The 19,787-nt window shown below is 34.7% G+C and overlaps 1 protein-coding gene across 1 annotated transcript in view; it reads left to right on the top strand.

Moving 5' to 3' along the window:
* Positions 1-19,787, top strand: part of BTBD10 (BTB domain containing 10) — a 1,432,231-nt gene that overhangs the window by 22,816 nt on the left and 1,389,628 nt on the right. The window lies entirely within an intron of this gene.

Here is a 19,787-nt window from a genome sequence, read left to right as displayed (position 1 = left end):
CTTCCCCCTGATACTCACCTAAACATGTTGTAGGAATGTTTCCTTCTGAGGATCTGATACTGTCTTTTTGTCCAGTCCTGGCACCAGTGTGTACAGCAAGACTGGGTACTTTTGTATCCTAGAACATGTGCATCCGGCTGTCTTGTTATTTTTTAACCTACCCTGTTCCATGATACATGCAATATAAAATATAGTCTATACATGTATGTGTCATCTTGGTAAGATTTTGTAAAACAGGATCCACCACATGAAGGTTCTCACTAAAACTTGTGGATGAATTCAGTTCCAGCAATACTACTTTACCTTTTTTTTGCTCATTTCATCTCTTCATTCAGACATCTTCAGTGTGGTCTCCAATGTGGAAGCTGTCACAACGATCATATCTAGCCACATACACCACCCTTCAGTATTAAAGGTGAAATGCCTTCTAACTTAATTTGTTCTGTCCAAATATTTTAACAGTTTAAGAAATGGCTAGCACCTACATGTTTATAGCACTTGCAAAAGCTGCAATGGAAGGCCCCCGCAAGATGTTAAATCTTCATTGTTTAATACAGGTTCTACACTTTTCAAGATATATAGATAGATAGATAAAGGTATATAGATATATGCATCAAACTACAACCCATTTTCTCCCCATTAGTGCACATAGGGTGGGTCACTTCAACAGTCGCAATCATCTACAGCCAATTTTCTCACCACTTGATGGCTATATGTTTCTTTTTTATTTGTAGCTCTTTTATTAAAGAAACACCAGGCTGCTACCCAGACTTTGAACAATTTCCAGATTTCCTTCCAAAGGTTTTCATTATTTCCCTTATAGCCCCTGCATACAAGCTGAATAAAATGCCCATAGCACATCTGAAATGACTGCCAGACAGTAAAATATGAGGGGTACAAAGTAACTACAGTATGTAACTTAGGCTAACAGTATGTCTATAGTCCACCATATCTGAAGTCAAGGACTCTAGCAGGTCCCTATAATACCTCCTATGCCTATTAACTGATGGGCTTCATTTAAAATATGTTGTAGTATGTAATCAAACAATTTAATAACTTGACCTTTTAAAATGTTTTTCTTTTTGTAAAAGGATGGCAACAATCAGTCCATAGATATGAATTTACATTAGTTAACTTACTAAAATCATAGTGGTAAACCATTTATGACATAAATCAGCAGACAATACAACATTCAAAAAATAACACTTTCTTTCTAGAAAAAATAGCCGTGAAATGTAAGAAGAAGTAGAATTCATCATGTCAATAACATTTAAATGTTCAGTCTCTGTGTCCATTCAGAAAATAAAACATAGCTACAAAACATTTCTAAAATGAAACTTGAGAAAATTTACTACATTTTAAAGCCCTCTCCCATTTGGTTAATATCAAATTGGATACCCATGTTGATGCCACTAGTCTGTTTATAACATATTCCCTTAAACACAAAAAAAAATACTTAGGATGGTTTCAAGTAATCATCTTGATGGTAACTTCCTCAGACAAAAATTCTCTTACTGCTTCTACTTCCATTTCTTTTTCTGAGGGGTCTTGTACACATAAATTTATTCTAATTCATAAAGAAAGTTCCACGAAAATGAGAAAATGATGAGTTACATATACAAAGACCTATACTAAGTCCCAAATCACTGTGTCTCAGAGAAAATATAGAAGCAATGGCGGTGTGGCGATACAGCTCCCACATTTGGGATACAGAGGGACTTCACCCTGCCAAAAAGAAATTTAAAGCATATTGGCAACTGTTAGCATTAACTGCTTTACTTTAGTTTTTCCATTTTTTTTCTTTTAATTCTTGCAATATAAGTACAAACTTGCAGTGTTATAAGAGAGTATTGCATTTTATTTTTCTGCTATTTATTTGTTTCTTTGAATATTGTGTTAAAATAGTACTGCATTTTCTTTTTATGTGTATTTATTTGCTTCACTGGATATTGTGATCTCTCTGTCTCTTTCCAGTAAGTGGGGGGTTACTATTCTCACTTCACTGATATTAGGTGTTGAACTCTTAGCCTAGAGGGTTTTTCTGTGATTATAAGTCTTAGTCACTTATCTCTAAATTTATTTCTGTTGAATAGCTGAATATTTGAGCCACTTGGATAGCTGTTATATACCTACATCAACTTTAGTGCAAGCTAAGTACAAAATTGCAGTGTTGTAAGATAGTATTGCATCTTCTATTTATATTTATTTTCTTCATTGAATATTGTGTTAAAGATAGTATTGCATTTTATTTTTCTGTGTATTTATTTGCTTCACTGAATATTGTGATCTCTCTGTCTCTCTGCAGTAAGTGAGGGGTTATTACTCACTTCATTGACATTTGCTGTTGAATGCTTAGCCTAGAGGTTTTCTCTGTGCTTATAAGTCTTAGTCACTTATCTATAACTTTATTTCTGCTGAATACCTGAATATTTGAGCTGTTTGGTTAGTTGTTATATACCTTCATCAACTTTATTACATGCTGAGATAAGCACAAACTTGCAGTGTTATGAGATAGTACTGCATTTTAGTTTTCTGTTATTTATTTGTTTCATTGAATATTGTGTTAAAGGTAGTACTGCATTTTATTTTTCTGTGTATTTATTTGCTTCACTGAATATTGTGATCTCTCTGTCTCTCAGAAGTAAGTGGGGGGTTATTATTCTCATTTCATTGATATTCGGTGTTGAACTCTTAGCATGTAGAGTTTCTATGTGTTTATAAATCTTAGTCACTTATCTCTGAAATTATTTCTGCTGAAAAGCTGAATATTTCAGCTGTAAGGTTGGCTGTTATATACCAACATCAACTTTATTTGTTTAATTGAATATTGTGTTAAAGGTAGTACTGCATTTTATTTTTCTGTTTATTTATTTGCTTCACTGAATATTGTGATCTCTCTGTCTTTCTGCTGTAATTGGGGAGGCTATTATTCTCACTTCATTGATATTCTGTGTTGAACTCTTAGCCTAGAGAGTTGCTCCGGGCTTATAAGTCTTATTCACTTATTGCTGAATTTATTTCTGCTGAATAACTGAATGTTTGAGCTATTTGGTTAGCTGTTGCATACCTACATCAACTTTATTATATGCTGAGATTAGTACAAATTTGCAGTGTTAAAGATAATACTGCATTTTATTTTTCTGTGTATCTATTTGCTTCACTGAATATTGTGATCTCTCTGTCTCTCTGCAGTACGTGGGGGGTTATTATTCTCACTTCATTGATATTCTATGTTGAACTCTTAGCCTAGAGGGTTTCTCTATGCTTGTAAGTCTTAGTCACTTATCTCTGAATTTATTTCTGATGAATAGCTAAATATTTGAGCTGTTTGGTTAGCTGTTAGATATCTACATCAGCTTTATTACAAGCTTAGATAAGTACAAACTTGCAGTATTATAAGATAGTACTGCATTTTATTTATCTGTTATTTATCTGTTTCATTGAATATTTTGTTAAAGATAGTACTGTGTTTTATGTTTCTGTGTATTTATTTGCTTCACTGAATATTGTGATCCCTCTGCAGTAAGTGAGGGGTTATTATTCCCATTTCATTGATATTCTGTGTTGAACTCTTAACCTAGAGGGTTTCTCTGTGCATATAGGTCTTACTCACTTAACTCTGAATTTATTTCTGATGAATACTTGAATATTTGAGCTGTTTGGTTAGCCATTATATACCTACATCAACTTTATTACAAACTGAGAAAACTACAAACTCACCGTGTTATACAATAGTACTGGATTTTATTTTTATGTTATTTATTTGTTTCATTGAATATTGTGTTAAAGACAGTACTGCATTTTACTGTTCTATTATTTATTTGTTTCATTGAATATTGTGTTAAATATAGTACTGCATTCTATTTTTCTGTGTATTTATTTGCATCACTGAATATTAGGATCTCTCTGCAATAAGTGGGTTTATTATTCTCACTTCATTGATATTTAGTGTTGAACTCTTAGCCTAGAAGGTTTATCTGTGCTTATAAGTCTTAGTCACTTATCTCTGAATTTATTTCTGCTGAATAGCTGAATATTGGAGCTGTTTGGTTAGCTGCTGTATACCTCCATCAACTTTATTACATGCTGAGCTAAGTACAAACTTGCAGTGTTATAAGATAGTACTGCATTTTATTTTTCTGTTATTTATTTGTTTCGTTGAATATTGTGTTAAAGATAGTACTGCATTTAATGTTTCTGTGTATTTCTTTGCTTCACTGAAAATTGTGATCTCACTGTCTCTCTGCAGTAAGTGGGGAGTTATTATTCTCATTTCATTGATATTCGGTGTTGACCTTTTAGCCCAGAGGGTTTCACTGTGCTTATAGGTCTTACTCACTTATCTCTGAATTTATTTCTGCTGAATAGCTGAATATTTGAGCTGTTTAGTTAGCTGTTATATACCTACATCAATTTTATTACAAGCTGAGAGAAGTACAAACTTGCAGTGTTATCAGATTGTACTGCATTTTATTTTTCTGTTATATATTTGTTTCAATGAATATTTTGTTAAAGATAGTACTGCATTTTATTTTTCTGTGTATTTATTTGCTTCACTGAATATTGTGATCTCTCTGTCTCTCTGCAGTAAGTGAGGGGTTATTACTCACTTCATTGACATTTGCTGTTGAATGCTTAGCCTAGAGGTTTTCTCTGTGCTTATAAGTCTTAGTCACTTATCTATAACTTTATTTCTGCTGAATACCTGAATATTTGAGCTGTTTGGTTAGTTGGTATATACCTTCATCAACTTTATTACATGCTGAGATAAGCACAAACTTGCAGTGTTATGAGATAGTACTGCATTTTAGTTTTCTGTTATTTATTTGTTTCATTGAATATTGTGTTAAAGGTAGTACTGCATTTTATTGTTCTGTGTATTTATTTGTTTCACTGAATATTGTGATCTCTCTGTCTCTCAGAAGTAAGTGGGGGGTTATTATTCTCATTTCATTGATATTCGGTGTTGAACTCTTAGCATATAGAGTTTCTATGTGTTTATAAATCTTAGTCACTTATCTCTGAAATTATTTCTGCTGAAAAGCTGAATATTTCAGCTGTAAGGTTGGCTGTTATATACCAACATCAACTTTATTACAAGCTGAGATAAGTACACACTTGCCGTGTTATAAGATAGGACTGCATTTTAATTTTATGTTATTTATTTGTTTAATTGAATATTGTGTTAAAGGTAGTACTGCATTTTATTTTTCTGTTTATTTATTTGCTTCACTGAATATTGTGATCTCTCTGTCTTTCTGCTGTAAGTGGGGGGGGGTATTATTCTCACTTCATTGATATTCAGTGTTGAACTCTTAGCCTAGAGAGTTGCTCTGGGCTTATAAGTCGTATTCACTTATTGCTGAATTTATTTCTGCTGAATACCTGAATGTTTGAACTGTTTGGTTAGCTGTTGCATACCTACATCAACTTTATTACACACTGAGATTAGTACAAATTTGCAGTGTTATAAGATAGTACTGCATTTATTTTTTTCTGATATTTCTTTCATTGAATATTCTGTTAAAGATAGTACTGCATTTTATTTTTCTGTGTATTTATTTGCTTCACTGAATATTGTGATCTCTCTGTCTCTCTGCAGTACATGGGGGGTTATTTTTCTCACTTCATTGATATTCTGTGTTGAACTCTTAGCCTAGAGGGTTTGTCTATGCTTGTAAGTCTTAGTCACTTATCTCTGAATTTATTTCTGATGAATAGCTGAATATTTGAGCTGTTTGGTTAGCTGTTAGATATCTACATCAGCTTTATTACAAGCTTAGATAAGTACAAACTTGCAGTATTATAAGATAGTACTGCATTGTATTTATCTGTTATTTATCTGTTTCATTGCATATTTTGTTAAAGATAGCACTGCGTTTTATGTTTCTGTGTATTTATTTGCTTCACTGAATATTGTGATCTCTCTGCAGTAAGTGAGGGGTTATTATTCCCATTTCATTGATATTCTGTGTTGAACTTTTAACCTAGAGGGTTTCTCTGTGCATATAGGTCTTACTCACTTATCTCTGAATTTATTTCTGATGAATATATGAATATTTGAGCTGTTTGGTTAGCTATTATATACCTACATCAACTTTATTACAAACTGAGAAAACTACAAACTCACCATGTTATATGATAGTACTGGATTTTATTTTTATGTTATTTATTTGTTTCATTGAATATTGTGTTAAAGACAGTACTGCATTTTACTGTTCTATTATTTATTTGTTTCATTGAATATTGTGTTAAAGATAGTACTGCATTCTATTTTTCTGTGTATTTATTTGCATCACTGAATATTGGGATCTATCTGCAATAAGTGGGAGTTATTATTCTCACTTCATTGATATTTAGTGTTGAACTCTTAGCCTAGAAGGTTTATCTGTGCTTATAAGTCTTAGTCACTTATCTCTGAATTTATTTCCACTGAATAGCTGAATATTGGAGCTGTTTGGTTAGCTGCTGTATACCTCCATCAACTTTATTACATGCTGAGCTAAGTACAAACTTGCAGTGTTATAAGATAGTACTGCATTTTATTTTTCTGTTATTTATTTGTTTTGTTGAATAATGTGTAAAAGATAGTACTGCATTTAATGTTTCTGTGTATTTCTTTGCTTCACTGAAAATTGTGATCTCACTGTCTCTCTGCAGTAAGTGGGGAGTTATTATTCTCATTTCATTGATATTCGGTGTTGAACTTTTAGCCCAGAGGGTTTCACTGTGCTTATAGGTCTTACTCACTTATCTCTGAATTTATTTCTGCTGAATAGTTTAATATTTGAGCTTTTTGGTTAGCTGTTATAAAACTCCATCAACTTTATTACAAGCTGAGATAAACAAAACTTGCCAGGTTATACGATAGTACTGCATTTTGTTTTTATGTTATTGATTTGTTTCATTGAATATTATGTTAAAGATAGTACTGTATTTTATTTTTCTGTGCATTTATTTGCTTCACTGAATATTGTGATCTCTCTATCTGCAGTCAGTGGGGGGTTATTATTCTTATTTCATTGATATTCTGTGTTGAACTCTTAGCCTAGAGGGTTTCTCTGTGCTTATACATCTTAATCACTAATCTCTGAATTTATTTCTGCTGAATAGCTGAATATTTAAGCTGTTTAGTTAGCTGTTATATACCTACATCAACTTTATTACAAGCTGAGATAAGTACAAACTTGCCATGTTATAGGATAGTACTGCATTTTATTTTTATGTTATTTGTTTCATTGAATATTGCGTTAAAGATAGTACTGCATTTTATTTTTCTCTGTATTCCTTTGTTTCACTGAATATTGTGATCTCTCTCTGTCTCTCTGTCTCTCTCTCTCTCTCTCTCTCCAGTAAATGTGGAGTTATTATTCTCACTTCATTGGTATTTGGTGTTGAAGTCTTAGCCTAGAAGGTTGCTCTGGTCTTAGTCACTTATATCTGAACTTATTTCTGCTGAATAGCTGAATGTTTGAGCTTTTTGGTTGGCTGTTATATACCTACATCAACTTTATTAGAAGCTGAGATAAGTACAAACTTGCATTGTTAAAAGGTAGTAATGCATTTTATTTTTCCTTGTATTTATTTGCTTCACTGAATATTGTGATCTGTCTATCTGCAGTAAGTGGGGTTATTATTCTCACTTCATTGATATTTGGTGATGAACTCTAAGCCTAGGGGGGTTTTCTGTGCTTATAAGTCTTAGTCACTTATCTCTGAATTTATTTATGCTTAATAACTGAATATTTGAGCTATTTTGTTAGCTGGTATATACCTACATCAACTTTATTACATGCTGAGATAAATACAAACTTGCTGTTATAAGATAGTACTGCACTTTATTTTTCTGTTATTTCTTTGTTTTATTGAATATTGTGTTAAAGATAGTACTGCATTTTATTTTTTTGTGTATTTATTTGCTTCATTGAAAATTGTGATCTCTCTGTCTCTCTGCAGTAAGTTGGGGGTTATTATTCTCACTTCATTGATAATCAGTGTTGAACTTTTAAACTAGATGGTTTCTCTGTGCTTATAAGTCTTAGTTATTTATCTCTGAATTTATTTCTGCTGAATAACTGAAAATATGAGCTGCTTAGTTAGCTGCTATATACCTACATCAACTTTATTACATACTGAGATAAGTACAAACTTGCAGTGTTATAAGATGGTACTGCATTTTATTTTTCCATTATTTACCTTTTTCATTGAATATTGTGTTAAAGATAGTAATGCATTATATTTTTCTGTGCATTTATTTGCTTCACTGAATATTGTGATCTCTATGTCTCTCTGCAGTAAGTGGGGGTTATTATTCTCATTTCACTGATATTCAGTGTTGGACTCTTAGCCTAGAGGGTTTCTCTGTGCTTATAAGTCTTAGTCACTTATCACTGAATTTATTTCTGCTGAATAGCTGAATATTTGAGCTGTTTGGTTAGCTGTTATTTACCTACATCAACTTTATTACAAGCTGAGATAAGTAGAAACTTGCCGTGTTTTAAGACAGTACTGCCTTTTATTTTATTCAATTGTTTCATTGAACATTGTGCTAAAGATAGTACTGCATTTTATTTTTCTGTGTATTTATTTGCTTCATTGAATATTGTGATCTCTCAGTCTCTCTGCAGTAAGTGGGGGGGTTATTATTCTCACTTCACTGACATTCGGTTTTGAACTCTTAGCCTAGAGCATTGTTCTGGGCTTATAAGTCTTAGTCACTTACCTCCGAGCTTATTTCTGCTGAATAGCTGAATGTATGATCTGTTTGGTTAGCTGTTATATACCTACATCAACTTTATTACAAGCTGAGATAAGTAGAAACTTGCAGTGTTATAAGAAAGTACTGCATTTCAATTTTCTGTTATATATTTCTTTAATTGAATGTTGTGTTAAAGACAGTACTGCATTTTATTTTTCTGCATATTCACTTGCTTCACTGAATATTATCTCTCTGTCTCCCTGCAGTAAGTGGGGGGGTCATTATTCTCACTTCATTGATATTCAGTGTCAAACTTTTAGCATAGAGGGTTTTTCTGTGCTTATAAGACTTAGTCACTTATCTCTGAATTTATTTCTGCTGAATATTTCAGCTGTTTGGTTAGCTGTTATATACCTACATCAACTTTATTATAAGCTAAGTACAAACCTGCAGTGTTATAAGATAGTACTGCATTTTATTCTTCTGTTAATTTATTTCATTGAGCATTGTGTTAAAGATAGCACTACATTTTATTTTTCTGTGTATTTATTTGCTTCACTGAAGATTGTGATCTCTCTGTCTCTCTGCAGTAAGTGGGGGTTATTATTCTCACTTAATTGATATTTAGTGTTGAACTCTTAGCATTGAGGGTTCCTCTGTGCTTATCTCAGAATTTATTTCTGCTGAAAATCTGAATATTTGAGCTGTTTGGCTATCTGTTATATACCTACATCAACTTTATTATAAGCTGAGATAAGCACAAACTTGCAGTGTTATAAAATAGTACTGCATTTTATTTTCTGTTATTTATGTGTTTCATTGAATATTGTATTAAAGATAGTGCTGCATTTTATTTTTCAGTGTATTTATTTCCTTCACTGAATATTGGGATCGTTCTGTCTCTCTGCAGTAAGTGAGGGGTTATTATTCTCATTTCATTGATATTCAGTGTTGAGCTCTTAGCCTAGAGGGTTTCTCTGTGCTTATAAGCCTTAGTCACTTATCTCTGAATTTGTTTCTGCTGAATAACTGAATATTTGAGCAGTTTGATTAGGTGTTATAGACCTACATCAACTTTATTACAAGCTATGTACAAACCTGCAGTGTTATAAGATAGTACTGCATTATATTTTTCTGTTATTTATTTGTTTCATTGAATATTGTGTTAAAGATAGTGCTGCATTTTATTTTTCTGTGTATTTATTTCCTTCACTGAATATTGTGATTTCTCTGTCTCTCTGTAGTAAGTTATTATTCTCACTTCATTGATATTCGGTGGTGAACTAAGTTTACCACCTGTCCCATCTTGTGAGGGACAGTCCCTCTTTGGGCAGTTATGTCCTGCAAATAAGCTGTAAATATGGAGAATGTCCTGAGATTTTAGGACAAAATGATTTCCTGTATTTTATGTAGTAGCTGCATAAAACAGTTATTCTGTATCTGAATCATCACCTAAATATTATGAAAAACAGAATAAGCAACTAAAGTGCTATAAGAATAAGCTTTTATTTAGGCACAAAAGTGAAGTTCTGTCCTTTGTATTGGCCGTGGGTATGTTTTGGCCTGCAAAATCTGATTTTTGTATCAAAAATGTCCCACTTTGGGCATTTGAAAAGGTGGCAACCCTATGTTGAACTCTTAGCCTAGAGGGTTTTTCTTTGTGCTTATAAGTCTTAAGTCATTTATCTCTGAATTTATGTCTGCTGAATAGCTGAATATTTGAGTTGTTTGGTTAGCTCTTATATACCTACATCAACTTTATTACAAGCTAAGTACAAACTTGCAGTGTTATAAGATAGTACTGCATTCTATTTTTCTATTTATTTGTTTAATTGAATATTGTGTTAAAGATAGTACTGCATTTTATTTTTCTGTGTATTAATTTGCTTCACTGAATATTGTGATCACTCTGTCTCTCTGCCATAAGTGGGGGGGGGTTATTATTCTCACTTCATTGATATTCGGTGTTGATCTCTTAGCCTAGAGGGTTTCTCTGTGCTTATAAGTCTTAGGCACTTATCTCTGAATTTATTTCTGCTGAATAGCTGAATATTTGAGCTATTCAGTTAGCTGTTATATACCTACATCATCTTTATTGAGAGCTGAGATAAGTACAAGCTTGCAGTGTTATAAGATAGTACTGCATTTTATTTTTCTTTTATATATTTCTTTCATTACATTTTGTGTTAAAGACAGTACTGCATTTTATTTTTCTGCTTATTTATTTGCTTCACTGATTATTGTGATCTCTCTGCCTCTCTGCAGTAAGTGGGGGTTATTATTCTCACTTCATTGATATTCTGTGTTGAACTCTTAGCCTAGAGGGCTTTTCTTTGCTTATAACTCCTATTCACTTATCTCTAAATTTATTTATGCTGAATAGCTGAATATTTTAGCTGTTTGGTTAGCTGTTATATACCTACATCAACTTTATTACAAGCCGAGATAAGTCCAAACTTGCAGTGTTATAAGATAGTACTGCATTTTATTTTTCTGTTATTTGTTTCATTGAATATTGTGTTAAAGGTAGTACTGTATTTTATTTTCCTGTGTATTTATTTGCTTCACTGAATATTGTGATCTCTCTGTCTCTCTGCAGTAAGTGGGGGTTATTATGCTCACTTCATTGATATTCGGTGTCAAACCCTAAGCATAGAGGGTTTCTCTATGCTTATAAGTATTAGTCACTTATCTCTGAATTTATTTCTGCTGAATAGCTAAATATTTCAGCTGTTTGGTTAGCTGATATATATCTACATCAACTTTATTACAAGCTAAGTACAAACCTGCAGTGTTATAAGATAGTGCTGCATTTTCTTTTTCTATTTCTTTCTTTCATTGAATATTGTGTTAAAGATAGTACTGAATTTTATTTTTCCATGTATTTATTTGCTTCACTGAGTATTGTGATCTCTCTGTCTCTCTGCAGTAAGTGGGGGGTTATTATTCTCACTTCATTGATATTTGGTGTTGATCTCTTAGCCTATAGGGTTTATCTGTGCTTATAAGTCTCAGTCACTTATCTCTGAATTTATTTCTGCTGAATATCTGAATATTTGAGCTGTTTGGTTAGCTGTTATATACCTACATCTACTCTATTACAAGTTGAGATTTTATTTATTTATTTTATTTATTTCCAGTTTGATGACCTGGGATGTCCACTGGGCTCAGGGAGCTCATTTTCAGTGGAGGCCCGGGGAGAAAAGCTCCATGTTACAAAGTTTAGATACAGATACAATATAGAAAACAAGAACAATTTACAATTATGTTTCATGCTAGAGAGCAGGTGTAATTTCTTAGGTACATGTTACCTTTAGATACAGACACAATATTATTAATGAACAATTTACAGTTACATTTCGTATTAGAGAGCATGTGTAAATTCATAGGTACATAGTACAAATTTGATATTTACAATATTTACATGTGTGTGGTAGCCTATAGATCGTAGCTAGAGTGGCTAGTAATCATAGCTGGAGAGAGAATTATAGAACTAGGTAGGGAGAATGCAGTTGCATTTTCTGTTAGAGTAAAGGTAGTGCTGCATTTTATTTTTCTGTTATTTCTTTCTTTCATTGAATATTGTGTCAAAGATAGTACTGAATTTTATTTTTCCATGTATTTATTTGCTTCACTGAGTATTGTGATCTCTCTGTCTCTCTGCAGTAAGTGGGGGTTATTATTCTCACTTCATTGATATTTGGTGTTGATCTCTTAGCCTATAGGGTTTATCTGTGCTTATAAGTCTTAGTCACTTATCTCTGAATTTATTTCTGCTGAATATCTGAATATTTGAGCTGTTTGGTTAGCTGTTATATACCTACATCTATTCTATTACAAGTTGAGATTTTTTTTATTTATTTTATTTATTTCCAGTTTGATGACCTGGGATGTCCACTGGGCTCAGGGAGCTCATTTTCAGTGGAGGCCCGGGGAGAAAAGCTCCATGTTAGAAAGTTTAGATACAGATACAATATAGAAAAGAAGAACAATTTACAATTATGTTTCATGCTAGAGAGCAGGTGTAATTTCTTAGGTACATGTTACCTTTAGATACAGACACAATATTATTAATGAACAATTTACAGTTACATTTCATATTAGAGAGCAGGTGTAAATTCGTAGGTACATAGTACAAATTTAATATTTACAATATTTACATGTGTGTGGTAGCCTATAGATCATAGCTAGAGTAGCTAGTAATCATAGGTGGAGAGAGAATTATAGAACTAGGTAGGGAGAATGCAGTTGCATTTTCTGTTACAGTAAAGGTAGTGCTGCATTTTATTTTTCTGTTATTTCTTTCTTTCATTGAATATTGTGTCAAAGATAGCACTGAATTTTATTTTTCCATGTATTTATTTGCTTCACTGAGTATTGTGATCTCTCTGTCTCTCTGCAGTAAGTGGGGGTTATTATTATCACTTCATTGATATTTGGTGTTGATCTCTTAGCCTATAGGGTTTATCTGTGCTTATAAGTCTTAGTCACTTATCTCTGAATTTATTTCTGCTGAATATCTGAATATTTGAGCTGTTTGGTTAGCTGTTATATACCTACATCTACTCTATTACAAGTTGAGATTTTATTTATTTATTTTATTTATTTCCAGTTTGATGACCTGGGATGTCCACTGGGCTCAGGGAGCTCATTTTCAGTGGAGGCCCAGGGAGAAAAGCTCCATGTTACAAAGTTTAGATACAGATACAATATAGAAAAGAAGAACAATTTACAATTATGTTTCATGCTAGAGAGCAGGTGTAATTTCTTAGGTACATGTTACCTTTAGATACAGACACAATATTATTAATGAACAATTTACAGTTACATTTCATATTAGAGAGCAGGTGTAAATTCGTAGGTACATAGTACAAATTTGATATTTACAATATTTACATGTGTGTGGTAGCCTATAGATCATAGCTAGAGTGGCTAGTAATCATAGGTGGAGAGAGAATTATAGAACTAGGTAGGGATAATGCAGTTGCATTTTCTGTTAGAGTAAAGGTAGGAATGTACCTGAGATTTAATGTTTTCAAATTTTGCACGGGTCATTAGAGAGGAAAGAAGAGAATTCCATTTTTTTGCTAAGGAAAACGATAGCAGGAGTTGACCAGCAGGGCGAGTGGGTTTTCAAACACAGATTAGGTTTTGGTGAGTAGATCTGAGAGTTCTATGAGGGGTGTAGGGGAGAAGGATGTTGCATAGAGCAGGGCACTTAGAGGGTTGAAAGATTAGTTTGTGGGCTGTGATAATCTGAAGATTGCCTAGATGGTTGGAGATATCAAGACAGTGTAACAAATTAAGGGCAATACAATGATGGCTTTGGTGACAAATTTAGAAATCTTATTATAACGGATTTCCAATTTGAAGTGAGTGTGGCAGATAAGTTAGTAAATAGAGGAGCGCCATACATTAGTGATGGGAGTAGATAGGTAGTGGCAAGCGTTTGTCTGGTGGAAGGAGAGAGAAATTGGATGTTCCTGTATAGCATGCCAAGTTTTATATGGGTTTTCTTAATGTTTTGCTGGATGTGAGTGTCAATTTTCAGGTGTTCATCAATAGTGAGCCCAAGTAGTTTGGCAAAGGCAACAACCTCTATAGTGGAGTTGTTTTGGCTAATGATTTGGAATGAGTTTTTATCAAGAGGGGAAGCTTTTGAGGGAGAGAATAATAGCATTTTGGATTTATTGGCATTTACTATGAGGTGATTCTGAAGCATCCAGTTTTCAGTGGTGGAGAAAGCAGCTTGGGTCAGTGTCTGAAGCTCTGGGAGGTTGGTGGCACTGCAGATTAATGTGGAATCATCTGCATATTGTACAATTTTGGCATTGGGTATGGCTTTGTGGAAATTGTTAATAAAGATGTTAAACAGCATTGGACCGAGTATGGATCCCTGGGGAACCCCAGTGGGGCTGGAAAGGAAGGTTGAGGTGTCTGTCCCCCATTTTACAGCTTGAGTACTATTGGAGAGATAGCTAGAGAACCAGGATAAGGCATTCTGGGAGAGATTGAGGTCTGAGAGATGGTTTAGGAGATGGGTGAGGGAGATGGTATTGAATGTCTTGGACAGATCTAGAAGAACACTAGAAACTATTTTTCCAGAGTCCCGGGCAAGATTTATTGTCTCTAGGAAGGAGAGAAGTGCAGTCATTGTACTATGGCCTGGATGGAAGCTGTGTTGGGTTGGAGTGATTAGTTGTTTATTGGCTAAGAATGGCATGAGCTGAATGTGAATGCATTTTTCTAGTAGTTTGGAAATTGGGGAGAGGATGGCTATGAGGTGGAAGTTGGAGATGTTATTGTTTTTGCCTCCTTTATGGAGAGGTAAATGAAGGCAGTGCACCATAGTTTGGGAACATAAGATTCTAGCATGGATCTATTGATCAGGATGCTAATGGGAAGAGCGATACCATCTGCAGCTATTTTTAGGAAGGAGAATGGGATATTGTCAGGGGCACTGGAGCAAGGTTTTAATTTTGAGAGTAATTTTTTTATATAGGATGTTGAGATGGGTTTAAGGTTGAATATAAGTGGAGAGATGAGGTGGAGGGTGTTGTAGGTGGTGGTGACAAAAGGGTGGATTGAGGGGAGGGGTTATTGTTAGGGAAGGTTTTGGTCAGTTCAGCTATGGAGTTAGTGAAGAAGGAGTTGAATAGACAGGCTATTTCAGGGTCAGATTTGCTGGTGTCAGGGCAGGGGTTGCTTTTGGTACCTGAGTTGAGAAGAGAATTAATGGAGTTCCAGAATTGTTTTGGGCTTTTAGATTGGTTAGATTGTAGTTTGATATAGTAGGACTTTTTGTCTCTGATAATTTGTTTTTTAGCAAGGTTGCGGAGCTGTTTATATTTAAGAAAAGTTTCAGGCTGCTTGTTTTGATACTATGTTTTCCAGGATTTGTCTCTTTGTAGCATAAGTTTTTTGGTATCTTTGGTTGGCCAAGGGGCGGATTTGGTTTTTACTCTTTTTGTTCTTGGTGGCGCTAGGGAGTTGAGGATGTTGAAGAAGGAGGAGTTGAAAAATTCTATGGCATTATCTAGTTGAAGAGTTTTTAGTGGGTTCCAATTTGTTTGTTTCAGGGAATTAGAGTAGGTAATTGGGTCAAAGTGTGTGAAGTTACGTATGTGGATGACATGGTGTAGGTGAGGAGAGGAGTGGGTAGCTAGGTAGATAAATGCTGGCAAGTGGTCTCCTATAGGGTCTGGTGTGATGCCAGAGTTTAAGATTTTATTGGGATGGGAAGCTAGAATCCAGTCTAGTGTGGTACCTGGGGGTTTGTTTTATTGGGCCTGGTGATGGAGTTAGTAATTTGTGTATAGTTAAATAGATTGATGGATATGGTGGGATTGAGGTTATTGATTTTATTCCAATTGATGTTTATGTCTCCAAGTATATAGGTCTCCAGCTTAATACAAGGTCCAGAGGAGTATGTCCTCAAGAGTAGTGGTGGTGTTGTTACCAGGGGGGATATAGAGAGCAATGATACAAATGCTTTTGTGGTTATTTACTTTTAGCAGGCCTGTTACTAGTTCTGCATTATTGAATGTGGGGATAGGATTAGGATATGGAGTGATGGATAGTAGGTTAGAGTAGATTAAGGCTACCCCACCACCTTTTCAGTTTGGGTGGTCGTGTCTGAGGAATTGGAATCCAGGAAGAAGGGTTTCAGAGTCACTAATGTGAGGTTTTAGCCATGTTTCTGAAATGGCTACAATGTCGGATTAGTTGTAGTTCAACCAGGCATGGAATTGTGTTACTTTATTTTTTAAACTTTGTGCATTAATGATGAAGAATTTGAGGTATTTATGGTTAGCTTTATAGTTTCAGGTGGGGAGATTAGCAGTACAGGTAGTGTTTGGTCCAGGATTTGGATGTATGTCTCCAGCTAAGCAGAGGTAGTTGAGGAAGGGTAGTAGTATTTTTGATTTGGTGTTTCATAGTTGTGGGAAATAAAGTATTAGCTTAGGAGCGTAGTACTTAGTTGAGGAGGGAAATAATTTTATTTTGAAGTAGTGGAGTGGGTTGGGTTGAACTAGTGAAGCGGATATGTTGTGGAAGTGTGTTTTTGAGTGACAAGAAAGGAGGTTGGGAGTGGGGGGATAGGATAGGAAGGGTGGGTGGAGTAGGTGGTGGGAGTAGGACGCAGAGAGATATAAAAGGAGTAAGACTAAAATGCAGATAGTTGGGGTGAGAATGGTTTGAGGTAGGAGTCCAGGCATAGTGGATAAGTGTAAAGATGTAGTAGTGGAAGATGGATTATGGAGTTAGGTGGGAGAGGAGGAGTGACTGAGATAGGCAGGTGGAGGAAAAGGGGGGGTGGAGCTGTAGAGGAAGTGATTGGTTGATAGAGAGAAAAGAGGGGTGGGACTGTGGAGGAGGTGATTTGTTGATAGTGAAAGGGAGGGGTTTAAGGTTCCAATAAAGGTAGGATTACTGGGGGTGGGTGTGAATTGGGGGCAGGGTAGGGGAGCGGAGTGAGCCCTTAGGGCAAACGGAACGGGAAGAGCTAAATAGAAGGTGGCTGGCTAAATCAATCAGCCAGCTGAAGCAGAAAAGTGTGCTTTGTGAATAAAGTACAGAGACAGCAGGGGAAAATTTGGCTGAAGGGAGTAAGGTGGTGAACTACAGCTCAAGTCAAGTCAAAGCAGGCCAGTGGGACAAGTATGAATGGGAGTGGGGGATAGCTTGGGAGAGAAGGAAAATAGATTTAGGAGATCTTAATCAGTAAGTGGGAGAGCAGTGCCACCTAGTGGTAAATATATATATGAGGTGGCATAGAAGGTAAGGGAGTTAAGGACCGCTGTAGGCTGCTTGACAAGCATGGGGTAAAGCACAGGCACCATGGTGGTGAGCACTAGTAAAAGACTGCAGTACATACACTTTATATTTTATCCTGATGGGGTTATAGTTTTGAAGTTCCTTAGAAGGTTGTGGTAGTGTCCCGTAATGGAAGTCCTTTATGGGTTATTTCCTGGACCATAGTGGGAAGGGTTAATTACACATGCAGCTGTAGGGAGAAGAGCAGAACAAAACAGGTAAACAAGTAAAAGAACTTACAGAGCAAGCTGAGGGAATGCAGTTAAGGAGTCAGCAGCAAGCAAGAAAACAGTTTGAAAATGGGGCCTGGAGTCCCAGTAGGTAATATCACCTTCTGCAGAGGTCTAATTGGTGGGATGGGGTATGAGAGTTTACAGCACTCTATGTAGGTGTGGCTAGAGCCAAGCCCAGAGTCAAACACAATCACTAAAAACTCTAACAGAATAAGGCTATGTACTGTTCATAGTAAGAATAAGAGATGTTGTGTAGTAGTACTATCAGGTAAGAAATAACTTAAAACAGGCTAGGGTCCAGCATGTACTAGACATAAGTTTGTTGAAACTAACAGGCAGTCAATTAAGAAATGGGAGAAATGGGGGGGTCCTTGCTGCCAAGCTACTTTACAGCATACCAACTTGCTAGAGAGTACAGCAGATAATGCCTTAAATAAGTATATTGTAAAATGTAAAAACTAAGCCAGCATACTTTGCAGATAAGGCAATACTGCAAGGTAAGAGAACAGAGCTGTGTGATGAGCGAGTTTCATTGCAACTGTTTAATGCAGCATGCAGCACTTTTAACAGTACGCTGTTCAGTATGAAGATGAAAAGGACAAACTTGACCGATAGTTTGTAGATAAGGAGATACTGCAAGGTAAGAGAACAGAGCTGTGTGATGAGCGAGTTTCATTGCAACCGTTTAATACAGCATGCAGGACTGCAAGTACAAACTTGAAGTGTTATAAGATAGTGCATTACTTTTTCTGTTATTTATTTGTTTCATTGAATATTATGTTCAAGATAGTACTGCGTTTTATTTTTGTGTATTTAATTGCTTCACTGAATATTGTGATCTCTTTGCCTCTCTGCAGTAAGTGGGGGTTATTATTCTGACTGCATTGATATTCAGTGTTGAACTCTTAGCCTAGAAGGATTCCCTGTGCTTGTATGTCTTAGTCACTTATCTCTGAATTTATTTCTACTGAATAGCTGAATATTTGAGCTGTTTGGTTAGCTGTTATATACCTACATCAACTTTATTACAAGCTGAGATAAGTAGAAACTTGCAGTATTATAAGAAAGTACTGCATTTTGTTTTTCTGTTATTTTTTTTATTTCATTGAATATTGTGTTAAAGATAGTACTGCATTTTATTTTTCTGTGTATTTATTTGCTTCACTGAATATTGTGATCTCTTTCTCTCTCTCTCTGCAGTAAGTAGGGATTTATTATTCTCACTTCATTGATATTCGGTGTTGAACTCTTAGCCTAGAGGGTTTCTGTTTGCTTATAACTCTTATTCACTTATCTCTAAATTTATTTATGCTGAATAGCTGAATATTTGAGCTGTTTGGTTAGCTGTTATATACCTACATCAATTTCATTACAAACTGAGATAAGTGCAAAATTGCAGTGTACTGCATTTTATTTTTCTGTTATTTGTTTCATTGAATATTATGTTAAAGATAGTACTGCATTTTATTTTTCTGTGTATTTATTTGCTTCACTGAATATTGTGATCTCTCCGCAGAAAGTGGGGGGTTATTATTCTCACTTCATTGATATTCTGTGTTGAACTCTTAGCCTAGAGGGTTTCTCTATGCTTGTAAGTCTTAGTCACTTATCTCTGAATTTACTTCTGATGAATAGCTGAATATTTGAGCTGTTTGGTTAGTTGTTAGATACCTACATCAACTTTATTACAAGCTTAGATAAGTACAAACTTGCAGTGTTATAAGATAGTACTGCACTTTATTTTTCTATTATGTATTTGTTTCATTGAATATTGTGTTAAAGATAGTACTGCATTTTATTTTTCTGTGTATTTATTTGCTTCACTGAATTTTGTGTTCTCTCTGTCTCTCTGCAGTAAGTGGAAGGTTAATATTCTTGCTTCATTGATATTCGGTATTTATCTCTTAGCCTAATGGGTTTCTCTGTGCTTATATGCCTCAGTCACTTATCTCTGAATTTATTTCTGATGAATAGCTGAATATTTGAGCTGTTTGGTGAGCTGTTATATATCTTCATCAACTTTATTACAAGCTGAGATA

This window comes from Protopterus annectens, chromosome 17.part0 (assembly GCF_019279795.1).
Source record: "Protopterus annectens isolate FY-2018-M chromosome 17.part0, PAN1.0, whole genome shotgun sequence".
In the NCBI taxonomy this organism is placed as follows: Eukaryota; Metazoa; Chordata; order Ceratodontiformes; family Protopteridae; genus Protopterus; species Protopterus annectens.
Note: the sequence above shows the minus strand (reverse complement) of the source record. Positions and strands in the feature narration are given on the sequence as shown.